The 16880-nt window shown below is 42.7% G+C and overlaps 1 protein-coding gene across 3 annotated transcripts in view; it reads left to right on the plus strand.

Annotated features, from left to right (window-relative positions):
* The first annotated feature begins 16146 nt into the window (after nucleotides 1-16146).
* LOC110524593 (volume-regulated anion channel subunit LRRC8C) overlaps nucleotides 16147-16880 on the plus strand; it is a 29510-nt gene continuing 28776 nt past the window's right edge. For 2 of the 3 annotated variants that reach the window (XM_036978428.1, XM_036978432.1), the window contains exon 1: nucleotides 16147-16298. The gene's annotated coding sequence lies outside the window, so the exon portion shown is untranslated. The remainder of the gene's footprint in view (nucleotides 16299-16880) is intronic. The other variant, XM_036978431.1, reaches the window with a different exon arrangement.

Below are 16880 nucleotides of genomic sequence, written 5' to 3' on the forward strand. Positions count from 1 at the left end.
TGTCTCATGCCTGAACCAGACCATCATCGTGTTTGCTGCAACCTTGTCCTGTCCTGTCGGAATCTACCTGTCCATCTGAGCCCACGTGTGTTCATCATTAAAGAAACTCTGTTTGTTAATTCGCTTTTGGGTCCTCATTCACGCACCTGACAGGTACTCCCTGTATATTGCCTCGTTATTGTTATGTACATTTCTTGTGTTACTTTTTGATGGATTAGATTTTACTTTAGTTTATTTAGTAAATATTTTATTAACTCTATTTTGTGAACTACATTGTTGGTTAAGGTCTTGTAAGTCTTGTAATTAAGCATGTTGTATTCGGCGCATGTGATAGATAACATTTTATTTGATTTATCTATGTCATACAGTTCACAAAATATCAACACATCCACTGTTTCCTCCACTAAACACTCATCACACAGATCTATTTTATGTCTCCCTATCATTCACAACTTGGCATTCAAACCTGTGTGCCCTAACAGGGTTCTATTCCACACAAATTCATCTCTCCTACATCCCATACTCCCTGCCTCATCCTTAACTGACCGGTACACATTATAAAATTGCCTCCCCTTAGTACTAGCATCCCACTCCCTTTGCCAAAGATCGAGCCCTTTCGCCTGGATCAAGGACTTGACTGTGGCCCAACAGGACCTGAATATCTACCCCCTCTCTTCTCACAGCATTCTTAGCCACCACATCAGCCTTCTCATTACCCTCCACACCCACATTGACGGGAACCTAGCAAAAGCTTACCACCATTCCCATCCCCTCCAATCCTATTAACATCACCATCATCTCCACAAACAAGTTTCCCCTATCCGACCTGCCAGTCTTCACACTACTCAACACTGCAGCTGAATCAGAGCAGATCCCCACTCTGAGTGGTTTGACCTCCTCCAACCATCTAAAACCTATAATCTTTGTCATCAACTCGGGTGCATACAGTGACACATAATCAGTTAACTGCTTAGATACTCTAACATTGAAATCTGGGATATACACCCCTGCCCCCACCCTACCACTAACTGGATCCTTTGAAGCATCTGTATACAGTGCATTCTGAAAGTACTCAGACCCCTTTCCACACTTTGTTACAGCCTTATTCTAAAATGTATTCAATTATTTTTTCCCTCATCAATCTACACATAATACCCCATAATTACAGAGTAAAAATTGATTTTTAGAATGTTTTCAGAAATACCTTATTTACATAAGTATGCAGACCCTTTGCAATGAGTTTCTAAATTGAGTTCTGGTACATCCTGTTTCCATTGATCATCCTTGAGATTTTTCTACAACTTCATTGAAGTCCACCTGTGGTAAATTCAATTGATTGGACATGACTTGGAAAGGTACACACTTGTCTGTATAACGTCCCACAGTTGACAGTGCATGTCAGAGCAAAAACCAAGCAATGAGGTTGAAGGAATTGTCCGTAGAGCTTCAGATCTGGGGAAGGGTACCAAAACACAGTGGCCTCCATCATTCTTAAATGGAAGAAGTTTGGAACCACCAATTCTCTTCCAAGAGCTGGCTACCTGGCCAAACTGAGCAATCAGTGAGAATGGCCTTGGTCAGTGACCAAGAACCCGATGGTTCTTAGTCACTGCTTTTTATTTTACTGGGCCGATGGTGATGCATCTGATGGTCAGTCTCAGCGGAGGGAGAGAGCAGCAGACTGAGGCTCCGTCTCTCAACATCCCTTTCCTCCACTGACACTGACCAAAAAGGGACACTGCCTTCCAGCTGATGGCGAAACTCGAGTCGCACCACATTATTTCTGCCTCATGCACAAATTCATTTTGTTTCTCCTTTGGACAGAGAAAGTGAAATATTCCTTGATATTAAAAAAGACCCAAGCCGCTAATATTGTGAATTTTTCAGTACTTAAGTGGCAATTATTTATTTCAGAAGGAGTCAGCAAAACTAGTACTCTGTATGTGCTCTAGGTCATTGGACACCGTTAGACATGCACGTGGTTATTCTTGTAACTGTTATGGCCAACTATGGTTATACCTCTTGGGTTTTTTCCAGAACAGGGGTTCTATGAGTATGACATAAGGAAGACAAATGTATAAGTAGTTTGTGCCAAGACTGGAAGGGAGTATTCATGATCCAGCTCAGCTTTAATTAATAATAATTCCCACATGCTTCAAGAGGGCCACCATTGTTCCTGTTCCCAAGAAAGCTAAGGTAACTGAGCTAAACGACTACCTCCCCGTAGCACTCACATCCGTCATCATGAAGTGCTTTGAGAGACTAGTCAAGGACCATATCACCTCCACCCTACCTGACACCCTAGACCCACTCCAATTTGCTTACCGCCCAAATAGGTCCACAGACGATGCAATCTCAACCACACTGCACACTGCCCTAACCCATCTGGACAAGAGGAATACCTATGTGAGAATGCTGTTCATCGACTACAGCTCGGCATTCAACACCATAGTACCCTCCATGCTCGTCATCAAGCTCGAGACCCTGGGTCTCGACCCCGCCCTGTGCAACTGGGTACTGGACTTCCTGACGGGCCGCCCCCAGGTGGTGAGGGTAGGCAACAACATCTCCTCCCCGCTGATCCTCAACACTGGGGCCCCACAAGGGTGTGTTCTGAGCTCTCTCCTGTACTCCCTGTTCACCCACGACTGCGTGGCCACGCACGCCTCCAACTCAATCATCAAGTTTGCGGACGACACAACAGTGGTAGGCTTGATTACCAACAACGATGAGACGGCCTACAGGGAGGAGGTGAGGGCCCTCGGAGTGTGGTGTCAGGAAAATAACCTCACACTCAACGTCAACAAAACTAAGGAGATGATTGTGGACTTCAGGAAACAGCAAAGGGAACACCCCCCTATCCACATCGATGGAACAGTAGTGGAGAGGGTAGCAAGTTTTAAGTTCCTCGGCATACACATCACAGACAAACTGAATTGGTCCACTCACACAGACAGCAACGTGAAGAAGGCGCAGCAGCGCCTCTTCAACCTCAGGAGGCTGAAGAAATTCGGCTTGTCACCAAAAGCACTCACAAACTTCTACAGATGCACAATCGAGAGCTTCCTGGCGGGCTGTATCACCGCCTGGTATGGCAACTGCACCGCCCTCAACCGTAAGGCTCTCCAGAGGGTAGTGAGGTCTGCACAACGCATCACCGGGGGCAAACTACCTGCCCTCCAGGACACCTACACCACCCGATGTCACAGGAAGGCCATAAAGATCATCAAGGACATCAACCACCCGAGCCACTGCCTGTTCACCCCGCTATCATCCAGAAGGCGAGGTCAGTACAGGTGCATCAAAGCTGGGACCGAGAGACTGAAAAACAGCTTCTATCTCAAGGCCATCAGACTGTTAAACAGCCACCACTAACACTGAGTGGCTGCTGCCAACACACTGACACTGACTCAACTCCAGCCACTTTAATAATGGGAATTGATGGGAAATGATGTAAATATATCACTAGCCACTTTAAACAATGCTACCTTATATAAATGTTACTTACCCTACATTATTCATCTCATATGCATACGTATATACTGTACTCTATATCATCGACGGTATCCTTATGTAATACATGTATCACTAGCCACTTTATACTATACTATGCCACTTTGTTTACATACTCATCTCATTTGTACATACTTTACTCGATACCATCTACTGTATCTTGCCTATGCTGCACTGTACCATCACTCATTCATATATCCTTATGTACATATTCTTTATCCCCTTACACTGTGTACAAGACAGTAGTTTTGGAATTGTTAGTTAGATTACTTGTTATTACTGCATTGTCGGAACTAGAAGCACAAGCATTTCGCTACACTCGCATTAACATCTGCTAACCATGTGTATGTGACAAATAAAATTTGATTTGATTTAAAAAGTCTATTTGAACTCACACGCTCCGGTATTTGTGAAATATGATTGACCAAATATGTCTACGACACTAATAATAACAACAACGCAAACCTATAGATACACTTTCCTATTCATTCATTACTGCTGCACTGCTTGTTGTAGCGCTGAGTGGAAATAGGAAGAACGCGCATTTTATGGGTTATAAAAGTGTTGAATACAAAGTGTTAATAGTGCTGAGTAAGAACTTAAACATGAACTCACTCATAAAAACAGCAGCTCTTTGCTGTATTTGTTGACAGTCTCTCTAGTCATGGTTTTAAACGTTTAGAAATCTCACAGTATCAATTTTTCTGCAGCATTCTTCTATGCCTGCTACGTTACTGCATGCTCGCTCATCAAAAAGGCTTCTCAGGTTTTACCCCCAAGCCATAAGACTCCTGAACAGGTAATCAAAATGGCTACCCGGACTATTTGCATTGTGTGCTGAATTTAAAAAGATTGGAACAACCTTAAACTTGAACCTTTTTACAATGCTGAATTGAATTTCATAGAGAAAACAGAAAGGTCCCACTGGGCACAGACGCCAATTCAACGTCTATTCCACGTTGGTTCGATGTAACTTCATTGAAATTATGTGAAAACAACGTTGATTCAACCAGTGTGTGCCCAGTGGGGTGTCAATGTATTTTTTCGCAATCCGAGAAGTAATCATCTAGTTTTTATAAACTATCTGTTATCTGATTACAATATTTTTGCTGGTAACGTAACTGAATAAAGTTTGTTTTTTGTAATCAGATTACATGTAACTGATTACATGTGATCAGTTACTCAAATAAAATGTTATTGGTCACATACACATGGTTAGCAGATGTTATTGCGAGAGTAGCGAAATGCTTGTGCTTCTACTTCCGACAGTGCAGCAATATCTAACAAGTAATCTAGCAATTCCACGACAACTACCTACCTAATACATACAAATCTAAGTAAAGAAATGGAATAAGAATATATGAATATAAATATATGGGTGAGCAATGACAGAGCGACACAGGCAAAGTGCAATAGAAAAAAAACTGTTGAAATACAGTTGAAGTCGGAAGTTTACATACACTTAGGTTGGAGTTATTAAAAGTTGTTTTTCAACCACTCCACAAATGTCTTGATAACAAACTATAGTTTTGGCAAGTCGGTTAGGACATCTACTTTGTGCATGACACAAGTAATGTTTCCAACAATTGTTTACAGACAGATTATTTCACTTCAGAATTTTACATTCACTAAGTTGACTGTGCCTTTAACAGCTTGGAACATTCCAGAAAATGATGTCATGGCTTTAGAAGCTTCTGATAGGCTAATTTACATAATTTGAGTCAATTGGAGGTGTACCTGTGGTTGTATTTCAAGGCCTACCTTCAAACTCAGTGCCTCTGTTTGACATCATGGGAAAATCAAAAGAAATCAGCCAAGACCTCAGAAACATTTTGTAGATCTCCACAAGTCTGGTTCATCCTTGGGAGCCATTTCCTGAAGGTCTGATGGTACCACGTTAATCTGTACAAACAATAGTACGCAAATATAAACACCATGGGACCACGCAGCAGTCATACCCCTCAGGAAGGAGACACGTTCTGTCTCCTAGAGGTGAACGTGCTTTGGTGCGAAAAGTGCGAATCAATCCCAGAACAACAGCAAAGGTCCTTGCGAAGATGCTGGAGGAAACAGGTACAAAAGTATTTATATCCACAGTTAAACTCAAGTCCTATATCAACATAACCTGAAAGGCCGCTCAGCAAGGAAGAAGCCACTGCTCCAAACCCGCCATAAAAAAAGCCAGACTATGATTTGCAACTGCACATGGGGACAAAGATCGTACTTTTTGGAGAAATGTCCTCTGGTCTGATGAACTGTTTGGCCAAAATGACCATTGTTATGTTTGGAGCAAAAAGGGGGATGCTTGCAAGCCGAAGAACACCATCGCAACCGTGAAGCACGGGGGTGGCAGCATCATGTTGTGGGGGTGCTTTGCTGCAGGAGGGACTGGTGCACTTCACCAAATAGATGGCATCATGATGAGGAAGGACAATTATGTGGATATATTGAAGCAACATCTCAAGACATCAGTCAGGAAGTTAAAGCTTGGTTTCAAATGGGTCTTCCAAATGAACACTGACCCCAAGCATACTTCCAAAGTTGTGGCAAAATGGCTTAAGGACAACAAAGTCAAGGTATTGGAGTGGACATCACAAAGCCCTGACCTCAATCCTATGGAAAATGTGTGGGCAGAACTGAAAAAGTGTGTGCGAGCAAGGAGGCCTACAAACCTGACTCAGTTACACCAGCTCTGTCAGGAGGAATGGGCCAAAATTCACCCAACTTATTGTGGGAAGCTTGTGGAAGGCTGCCCGAAACACTTGACCCAAGTTAACAATTTAAAGGCAATGCTACCAAATACTAATTGAGTGTACGTAAACTTCTGACCCACTAGGAATGTGATGAAAGAAATTAAAGCTGAAATAAATCATTATGTCTACTTTAATCAGACATTTCACATTCTTAAAATAAAGTGGTGATCCTAACTGACCTAAGACAGGGAATTTGTACTAGGATTAAATGTCAGGAATTGTGTTAAACTAAGTTTAAATGTATTTGGCTAAGGTGTATGTAAACTTCCGACTTGAACTGTACAAATGAGATGAGTAATGCAAGGTATATAAACATTATTAAAGTGGCACTATTAAAGTGACTAGTGATCCATTTATTAAAGTGGCCAATAATTTCAAGTCTGTATGTAGGCAGCAACCTCTCTGTGTTAGTGATGGCTGTTTTATTCCCCAACATTGGGTTGATACTGATAGGATCGAAAGAAAGGCAGGGCTGCTCTCAGATCAGCTTTCTCCATTCAAATCTTACCTTAGCATTATAATTATTCCTCTATACTTACAACGGATCAGCTCCTAGAGATACACTATATTTACAAAAGTATGTGGACACACCTACAAGTGGATTTGGCTATTTCAAGCCAGGCCCGTTGCTGACAGATGTATAAAATCAAGCACACAGCCATGCAATCTTCATAGACAAACATTGGCAGTAGAATGGCCTTACTGAAGTGCTCAGTGACTTTCAACGTGGCACCGTCATAGAATGCCACCTTTCCAACAAGTCAGTTCGTCAAATTTCTGCCCTGCTAGAGCTGCCCCAGTCAACTGTAAGTGCTGTTATTGTGATGTGGAAATGTCTAAGATTAACAACAGCTCAGCTGTGTGGTAGGCCACACGAGCTCACAGGACGGGACCACCAAGTGCTGAAGCACGTTTTGTGTAAAAATTGTCTGTCCTCGGTTGCAACACTCACATTCGAGTTCCAAATTGCCTCTGGAAGCAACGTCAGCGCAAGAACTGTTCGCCGGGAGCTTCATCAAATGGGTTACCATGGGCGAGCAGTTGTACATAAGCCTAAGATCACCATGCACAATGCCAGTCATCGGCTGGAGTTGTGTAAAGCTCGTCGCCATTGGACTCTGGAGCAGTGGAAATGCGTTCTCTGCAGTACTGAATCACACCATCTGGCAGTCCAATGGACGAATATGGGATTGGAGGATGCCAGGAGAACTCTATAGTTCCAACTGTAAAGTTAGGTGGAGGAGAAACAATGGTCTGGGGCTGTTTTTCATGGTTCGGGCTAGGCCCCATATTTCCAGGGAAGAGAAATCTTAACGCTACAGCATACAATGACATTCTAGATGATTCTGTGCTTCGAACTTTGAGGCAACAGTTTGGAGAAGGCCCTTTCCTGTTTCAGCATGACAATGCCCCCGTGCACAAAGCGCGGAAACTTACAGAAACTTTTTTTTGTGATTGTTGTGATCGGAACTTGACTGGCTTGCACAGAGCCCTGACCTCAACCCCGTCAAACACCTTTGGGATGAATTGGAACGCCGCCTGCGAGCCAGGTCTAATCGGCCCAACCTAATGCTCGTGGCTGAATGGAAGCAAATCCCCGCTGCAATGTTCCAACATCTAGTGGAAAGCCTTCCCAGAAGAGTGTTGGCTGGTATAGCAGCAAAGGGGGACCAACTCCATATTAATGCCCATGATTTTGGAATGAGATGTTCGATGAGCAGTTGTCCACATACTATTGATCAGGTAGTGTAGCTTGACCATTCTTCCACTGCTTAAACAGCAGTTTAATCAAACAAGAAATCCATTATTAATTTATATATTCTCCCACCAATAGCTTACCCATTCCATTTAATTTAACCTTTTACTGCAGTGGGCTGAATCAGGGTCACGCAGAGTGTTTCTTGGTTGTGTTTCCCATCAACGTGGTAGGCCTACCATTTGTAAAACAGGCAGTTGCATTGGCTTTATTAGTCCTGATTCCTGTGACTAATAATTTTGGCTATTTAATTAAGCTAAATATCAGCTACCCAACTTTATCAGGAGTTATCCTGAGCCTAATTGCAATGGGAATCAAAGTGTTTACACATTAGGAAATGCAAAAGCATTTAATCATCTCGTCACAAAATTGATGGATACTAGCTTGAAACCTTGACTATCATGACAATTTAGCCCACGGGGTAAACCTCCTGGAGAGCAGTTGTGAGTAGCCTGATTTTCCGTTCCATACTGTCCATTTTACTTTGACCTTGTCCTGGTTTTAGGATGTTTGTTAATATGCCATATTTACATCAAAGCTCTTTTTTGTTTTCTTATCAAAGTGTAGTGCCTTCAGAAAGTATTCATACCCCCTTGACTATTTACATATTTTGTTGTGTTCAAGGTGGGATTAAAATGTATTTAATTGTCTTTTTTGTGTCAAAGAGCTACACAAAATATGCATAGTGGAATGTGAAAGTGTAAGAAAAATTATAATATATATATATATTAAAAAGCACGAATATCCGAATATATCGAATATAATATAAAACACGAATATATCTGGATTACATAAGCATTCAACTCCCTGAGTTTATACATGTTAGAATCACATTTGGCAGCGATTACAGCTGTGTGTCTGCCTGGGCAAGTCTCTTAAGAGCTTTGCACACCTGGATTTTACAATATTTGCAATTGATTATTTTTACAATTCTTCAAGCTCTGTCAAGTTAGTTGTTGATCATTGTTAGACAGCCATTTTTGAGCTGATTCGAGTCAAAACAGTAACCAGCCCACTCAGCAACATTCAGTGTTGTCTTGGTAAGCAACTCAAGTGTATATTTGGCCATGTGTTTTAGTTATTGTCCTGCTGAAAGGTGAATTTGTCTCCCAGTGTCTGCTGGAAAGCAAACGGAATCAGGTTTTCGTTTAGGAGTTTGCCTATGCTTAGCTCTATTCCATTTATTTCCATCCTACAAAACTCCCTAGACCTTGTCGATGATAAGCATACCCGTAATATGATGCAGCCACCAGCGTTCTTGAGAATTTGAAGAGTGGTTCTCAGCGATGTGTTGTGTTGAATTTGCCTCAAACGTAATGTTTTGTATTCAGGACATTTTTTAATTTTTTTTTACACATTTTAGTGCCTTAATTGCAAACAGGCTGCATGTTTTGGAATATGTTTATTCTGTACAGGCTTCCTTCTTTTCACTCTGTTAATTAGGTTAGTAATGTTGAGTAACTACAGTGTGTTGATCTATCCTCAGTTTTCTCCAATTACAGTCATTAAACTCTGAAACTGTTCTAAAGTCACCATTTGTCTCATGGTGAAATCCCTGAGCGGTTTCCTTCCTTTTCGGCATCTGAGTTAGGAAGGACGGCTGTTCTTTGTAGTAACTGGGTGTAGTGACTGGTTGTAGTGACTGGTTTTATGTGTTGTTGGAGGTGTGTCTTATTCAGTCAAACTGCCGCCCTCATCAATCTGCCCCTAATGGGCGGGCCGGCCCTGGGCACGTGCACAGATGGGGCTCTACCTGTGCCGGGCACATGCCCCTTTTGGCAATAGGCCTAGCTGATTATTGAATTGGAGCTGTCTATTTGTGAAGATAATGTGTTTTCAGGGCCGGCTCTATGCCTTTTCGGGGCCCTAAGCGAGATTTGATTGGGCACCTTGCGGGTTAAACATTTTTGTGGTCTCCCCCTCTTGATGGCGGAGAGATAAATTAACATTTTGCAATGGGGCACAGAGAAACATTTTTAAGTTTTACAGCTAATTTACTGCAACTACACTCATTTTGCCATGCGGTGGAGAGACAGGTTTTCAGTTATAAAGCAAATTTCCTGCAATTCTACACAAGTACATATTAGATTATATGAAATATATCATACAATGAAATGCACAAAACACAAGCTGTATATAATTTGTTAAAACATGGATTAACGCACAAAGAGATTCAATAAACACTAAAGAAATGCATAGCATAAAAGTGGCAAAAAATGTGCCGTTTCTACTGCACTGATATCTGAGTGAGAGTGACTAACAAAATTAATGAGGGCTCCCTGAAGATCAGGGCCCCTGGGCACATGCCCTGCGTGACCGGTAGGTATCAGGCCATGATTACTACATGTTTAGATAGCTGGCTAGACTACTTTACCAATCTAAAAATTGTTAGCTGACATGGCTAATTGAGTGACTGTCAGTGACTGACATGACAAGGGAAAAATGTATGATGCACAACCCAATTTCGAACTAACACCTTGTGTATTCTACTATTCTAACTCTCAACAGTAAGTTGAGACCCCAACTGAGATCTTAAAAATATACATACATTGTTTTTTTCCATTCTTATGCCCAGTGCCGGCTCTGTGTGTCTTGAATATAATTTAAAATGTTGAGACAAGAAGAAGGGGAGACGTGTGGCTAAGATATGGTGGGTCTCTCTCCATTCCAGAATGCATGCTCTCAGCTCTCCAGAATGCACTCAACGGTCTCCCGTCAATTCTTGTGCATTCATTTTTTCATTGTGTGAATTGTTTGCCCTTTGATTGTTTATTTTTATCACTGCCCCATTATTGTCACCAGTAGGTCTAGTAAATGTATTGTTAATCCCCATCATTTGGTTACATTAATTTATGTTAATGCGCGTGTTAATGACAGAGTTCACAATCTGCTACACTTGTGAGAATCAAGTTTTGGTTTATTTCCTGACCATCATTTATGAGTTTTGTCAATTTTTGCATTGTCTTTTGTTTGGAGTGCTCCATGTGAGCAACGGGCATGTGTCTGGTTTCTCTGTCCTGATAACGTTGAGGAAGCACACACCTGAGCATGTATAGAAATTGGCCTACCTGGCCTGCTATGTGCAAATGCAGGGAAGTGCCCATTTGGGGATGTCTGTTTTCTGATTGTCTTAACTCACCACTATTAAGCTAAGTTTTTAATTTTTTCTTCACCTCACACAGTAAGTCAACAGTTTATTTTTTCAACATCCATTGCAAATGATAATTGGTCCTCACAATATCTGAAAAAATATTTTTCCAAAATCTCCCAGGCCTCGATAATAACCAAGCCTCAGAATGAAAGAACAACATATCCCCGATCTGATGATCCGGTGCAGCCAACGGGTTTCTCCACGCATCGTGCAGACAGAAACAAACATCTTTCTGGTAAGAAGAGGGGCGGGGGCGTATGCCTTATGACTAACGTGACATGGTGTGATGAAAGAAACATACAGGAACTCAAATCCTTCTGTTCACCTGATTTAGAATTCCTCACAATCAAATGTAGACCGCATTATCTACCAAGAGAATTCTCTTCGATTATAATCACAGCCGTATATATCCCCCCCCAAGCAGACACATCGATGGCTCTGAATTAACTTTATTTAACTCTTTGCAAACTGGAAACCATTCATCCGGAGGCTGCATTCATTGTAGCTGGGGATTTTAACAAGGCTAATCTGAAAACAAGACTCCCTAAATTTTATCAGCATATCGATTGCGCAACCAGGGGTGGAAAGACCTTGGATCATTGTTACTGTAACTTCCGCGACGCATATAAGGCCCTGCCCTGCCCCCCTTTCGGAAAAGCTGACCACGACTCCATTTTGTTGATCCCTGCCTATAGACAGAAACTAAAACAAGAGGCTCCCACGCTGAGGTCTGTCCAACGCTGGTCCGACCAAGCTGACTCCACACTCCAAGACTGCTTCCACCACGTGGACTGGGACATGTTTCGTATTGCGTCAGACAACAACATTGACGAATACGCTGATTCGGTGTGTGAGTTCATTAGAACGTGCATTGAAGATGTCGTTCCCATAGCAACGATTAAAACATTCCCTAACCAGAAACTGTGGATTGATGGCAGCATTCGCGTGAAACTGAAAGCGCGAACCACTGCTTTTAATCAGGGCAAGGTGTCTGGTAACATGACCGAATACAAACAGTGCAGCTATTCCCTCCGCAAGGCTATCAAACAAGCTAAGCGTCAGTACAGAGACAAAGTAGAATCTCAATTCAACGGCTCAGACACAAGAGGCATGTGGCAGGGTCTACAGTCAATCACGGACTACAGGAAGAAATCCAGCCCAGTCACGGACCAGGATGTCCTGCTCCCAGGCAGACTAAATAACTTTTTTGCCCGCTTTGAGGACAACACAGTGCCACTGACACGGCCTGCAACGAAAACATGCGGTCTCTCCTTCACTGCAGCCGAGGTGAGTAAGACATTTAAACGTGTTAACCCTCGCAAGGCTGCAGGCCCAGACGGCATCCCCAGCCGCGCCCTCAGAGCATGCGCAGACCAGCTGGCCGATGTGTTTACGGACATATTCAATCAATCCCTATACCAGTCTGCTGTTCCCACATGCTTCAAGAGGGCCACCATTGTTCCTGTTCCCAAGAAAGCTAAGGTAACTGAGCTAAACGACTACCGCCCCGTAGCACTCACTTCCGTCATCATGAAGTGCTTTGAGAGACTAGTCAAGGACCATATCACCTCCACCCTACCTGACACCCTAGACCCACTCCAATTTGCTTACCGCCCAAATAGGTCCACAGACGATGCAATCTCAACCACACTGCACACCGCCCTAACCCATCTGGACAAGAGGAATACCTATGTGAGAATGCTGTTCATTGACTACAGCTCGGCATTCAACACCATAGTACCCTCCAAGCTCGTCATCAAGCTCGAGACCCTGGGTCTCGACCCCGCCCTGTGCAACTGGGTACTGGACTTCCTGACGGGCCGCCCCCAGGTGGTGAGGGTAGGCAACAACATCTCCTCCCCGCTGATCCTCAACACTGGGGCCCCACAAGGGTGCGTTCTGAGCCCTCTCCTGTACTCCCTGTTCACCCACGACTGCGTGGCCACGCACGCCTCCAACTCAATCATCAAGTTTGCGGACGACACAACAGTGGTAGGCTTGATTACCAACAACGACGAGACGGCCTACAGGGAGGAGGTGAGGGCCCTCGGAGTGTGGTGTCAGGAAAATAACCTCACACTCAACGTCAACAAAACTAAGGAGATGATTGTGGACTTCAGGAAACAGCAGAGGCAACACCCCCCTATCCACATCGATGGAACAGTAGTGGAGAGGGTAGCAAGTTTTAAGTTCCTCGGCATACACATCACAGACAAACTGAATTGGTCCACTCACACAGACAGCATTGTGAAGAAGGCGCAGCAGCGCCTCTTCAACCTCAGGAGGCTGAAGAAATTCGGCTTGTCACCAAAAGCACTCACAAACTTCTACAGATGCACAATCGAGAGCATCCTGGCGGGCTGTATCATCGCCTGGTACGGCAACTGCTCCGCCCTCAACCGTAAGGCTCTCCAGAGGGTGGTGAGGTCTGCACAACGCATCACCGGGGGCAAACTACCTGCCCTCCAGGACACCTACACCACCCGATGTCACAGGAAGGCCATAAAGATCATCAAGGACATCAACCACCCGAGCCACTGCCTGTTCACCCCGCTATCATCCAGAAGGCGAGGTCAGTACAGGTGCATCAAAGCTGGGACCGAGAGACTGAAAAACAGCTTCTATCTCAAGGCCATCAGACTGTTAAACAGTCACCACTAACATTGAGTGGCTGCTGCCAACACACTGACACTGACTCAACTCCAGCCACTTTAATAATGGGAATTGATGGGAAATGATGTAAATATATCACTAGCCACTTTAAACAATGCTACCTTATATAATGTTACTTACCCTACATTATTCATCTCATATGCATACGTATATACTGTATATCATCGACTGTATCCTTATATAATACATGTATCACTAGCCACTTTAACTATGCCACTTTGTTTACATACTCATCTCATATGTATATACTGTACTCGATACCATCTACTGCATCTTGCCTATGCTGCTCTGTACCATCACTCATTCATATATCCTTATGTACATATTCTTTATCCCCTTACACTGTGTACAAGACAGTAGTTTTAGAATTGTTAGTTAGATTACTTGTTGGTTATTACTGCATTGTCGGAACTAGAAGCACAAGCATTTCGCTACACTCGCATTAACATCTGCTAACCATGTGTATGTGACAAATAAAATTTGATTTGATGATCCCATATATCCAATAGAAACGCCATAAAAACAGCTGTCTGTCCCAACCTCACTGGCGTGGGAAACTTTGAGACAATTTAGACATGATTTGTGTATGTGTAATGGATGTGAAACGGCTAGCTTAGTTAGTTAGCGGTGCGCGCTAAATAGCGTTTCAATCGGTGACGTCACTTGCTCTGAGACCTTGAAGTAGTAGTTCCCCTTGCTCTGCAAGGGCCGCTGCTTTTGTGGAGCGATGGGTAACGATGCTTCGTGGGTGACTGTTGTTGATGTGTGCAGAGGGTCCCTGGTTCGCGCCCGGGTATGGGCGAGGGGACGGTCTAAAGTTATACTGTTACATATGTGTGCCATTCAGAGGGTGAAAGGGCAAAACAAAAGATTGAATTGTGGGGTATGGTAGTAGGTGCCAGGCGCACCGGTTTGAGTGTGTCAAGAACTGCAACTTTGCTGGGTTTTCACAACAGTTTCCCGTGTGTATCAAGTATGGTCTACCACCCAAAGGACATCCAGTTAACTTGACACAACTGTGGGAAGCATTGGAATCAAAATGGTCCAGCATCCCTGTGGAACGCTTTCGACAACTTATAGAGTCCATGCCCCAAAGAATTGCGGCTGTTCTGAGGGCTAAAGGAGGTGCAACTTAATATTAGGAAGGTGTTCTTAATGTTTTGTACACTCAGTGTATGTTTTATGTTTTGGGGGGTCAGTTTCAATTCACCTCAGAATAATTTCTTACAGTGTGGCAATGTGGTTGAGTGGGTAAAATGTTTATGAAATGTACCATCTTACTGCCTCTCCTGTTTCTGATCTGTCAAAATAAAGCATAAATAATTAAAGGTGGTATTCTACCAAAAAAATATTCTCCATAGAGCCTCATCAAACATTTAAGCTATAAACCATTTGTATTTTGATTTTATGAAAAACACAGTTTTTGTGTTTTTATGCTTCCTTATACATGCGATGAAACTCCAAAAAGGGCTTTCACAAAGCTTTCTTAAAAACACTTTTGGTGTTTCAGAGTACTGCATTTCTGTTTTAAAACACATTCTGTGTGTAATCCCACTTACATTGGGTTTACATTCAAACACCCTCCCAAGATCTCAGATCTCAGAGTCCCTACTTTTCATGATTTCGATACACAATCATGTTGTTTTAAGACTTTCTATTTTTACAGTGTATAAGGAACGGATGGCTACAGTATTTTTTACAATATTTTATTTTGACTGGAATTGTGTTGGGTCATTGTTAATAATAAGTGCATCATTTATTGCAGTTCAAAAAAGTTTTTGCTAAATACTTAACTCATGCTGCTTTACCCTCTTAATTTAAAATAATAATTTCTCAAAGAGTGACCTATTTTTTGTTTGAGAACTTGCCCCCCAAAAGGTCTGTGCACAGCCTTGACTATTGACATCCCTTCCTTCATTGCCAAAGCTTTGGTTCTTTCTAACTGGAACCAATCAAGGGTAGTCCTTCCTTTTCTGGAACAAATCTGAGATGGCCTTCCAGATAATAAAACAGTCTACCCCACAAGCAATTTTCCATTAGCATTGAACTAGCTAGCTCACAAAAAGCGGAGGACACACCACTGGTGCGTTCAATTAGATTAAATGTTTGCTATATTGCGTGGTTGTTTATAATGGAAGACACGTTTCCCAAAAACGATCTTCAACGTTCCTGAACAGACTTTCGACAGGTCTACATTTGCTTGGTTTGATGGGTGTGGCGGGGTGTGGCTTGAAGCAATTAGTGACGTATTTAAAGGGAAGCAGCCATTCCGAAAGCGTTCCCCAACCCCTCCCCGGTTTTCAACTGGTCATAAAGAACAGCACAGTTTCCGTTAAGTTGAATGTTGCACCCCGATTTTTCGTAGCCTACTGAACGCAGCACTGGTCCACAATGACATGATCGCTGCCGTTACGCTAAAAAAACAGTACCTATAGGCGGACGAACAGCAAGGGTAAGGAATATTTTGTTATTGTAATGATGGTAACGGTCAATGTTGTTTACATAGGGCAAATTTCGTAACATTATCTGTGACTGTATTTAGGTTTTACTGTAAATTAGCCTACACATTGTTGCCGGTAAGCGATATAGATAAACATTTTAACTTTCGCCTGTCTATAGCCCATGTAACCTGAGCCTCCTGCACTAGCTGGTACTGCTACTGAAGAGTGTTAATATTGAGTTAGGCAAACACCACATATCTCAATTAGTTTTATGCCCACACTTTGTCTAGGCTTTATTATTTTGTTTAAAGGCAAGAAATATGAAAAGTGGTGGGGATTTCTCAAGTTTGGATAATTATATCACCTATTCCCGCATCTCCTACCCTTCTACCCTCCTACTCTTCTCAAAAAGAAAATAGGAGAAAAGTAGTTGTGAAATGGCTTCACAGGCCATATGAATACCTGGTTAACTGTATGAGTGCCTATTTATTATACGAGGCAGATAATTCACACCATAGATTATTAGCCTTATACTGTATAGCCTATGACTAACTCCTTGAGTTTGTCGATATCCTGTCTAGAGGGAATGTTAT

The sequence above is a fragment of the Oncorhynchus mykiss genome, chromosome 5, assembly GCF_013265735.2.
Source record: "Oncorhynchus mykiss isolate Arlee chromosome 5, USDA_OmykA_1.1, whole genome shotgun sequence".
In the NCBI taxonomy this organism is placed as follows: Eukaryota; Metazoa; Chordata; class Actinopteri; order Salmoniformes; family Salmonidae; genus Oncorhynchus; species Oncorhynchus mykiss.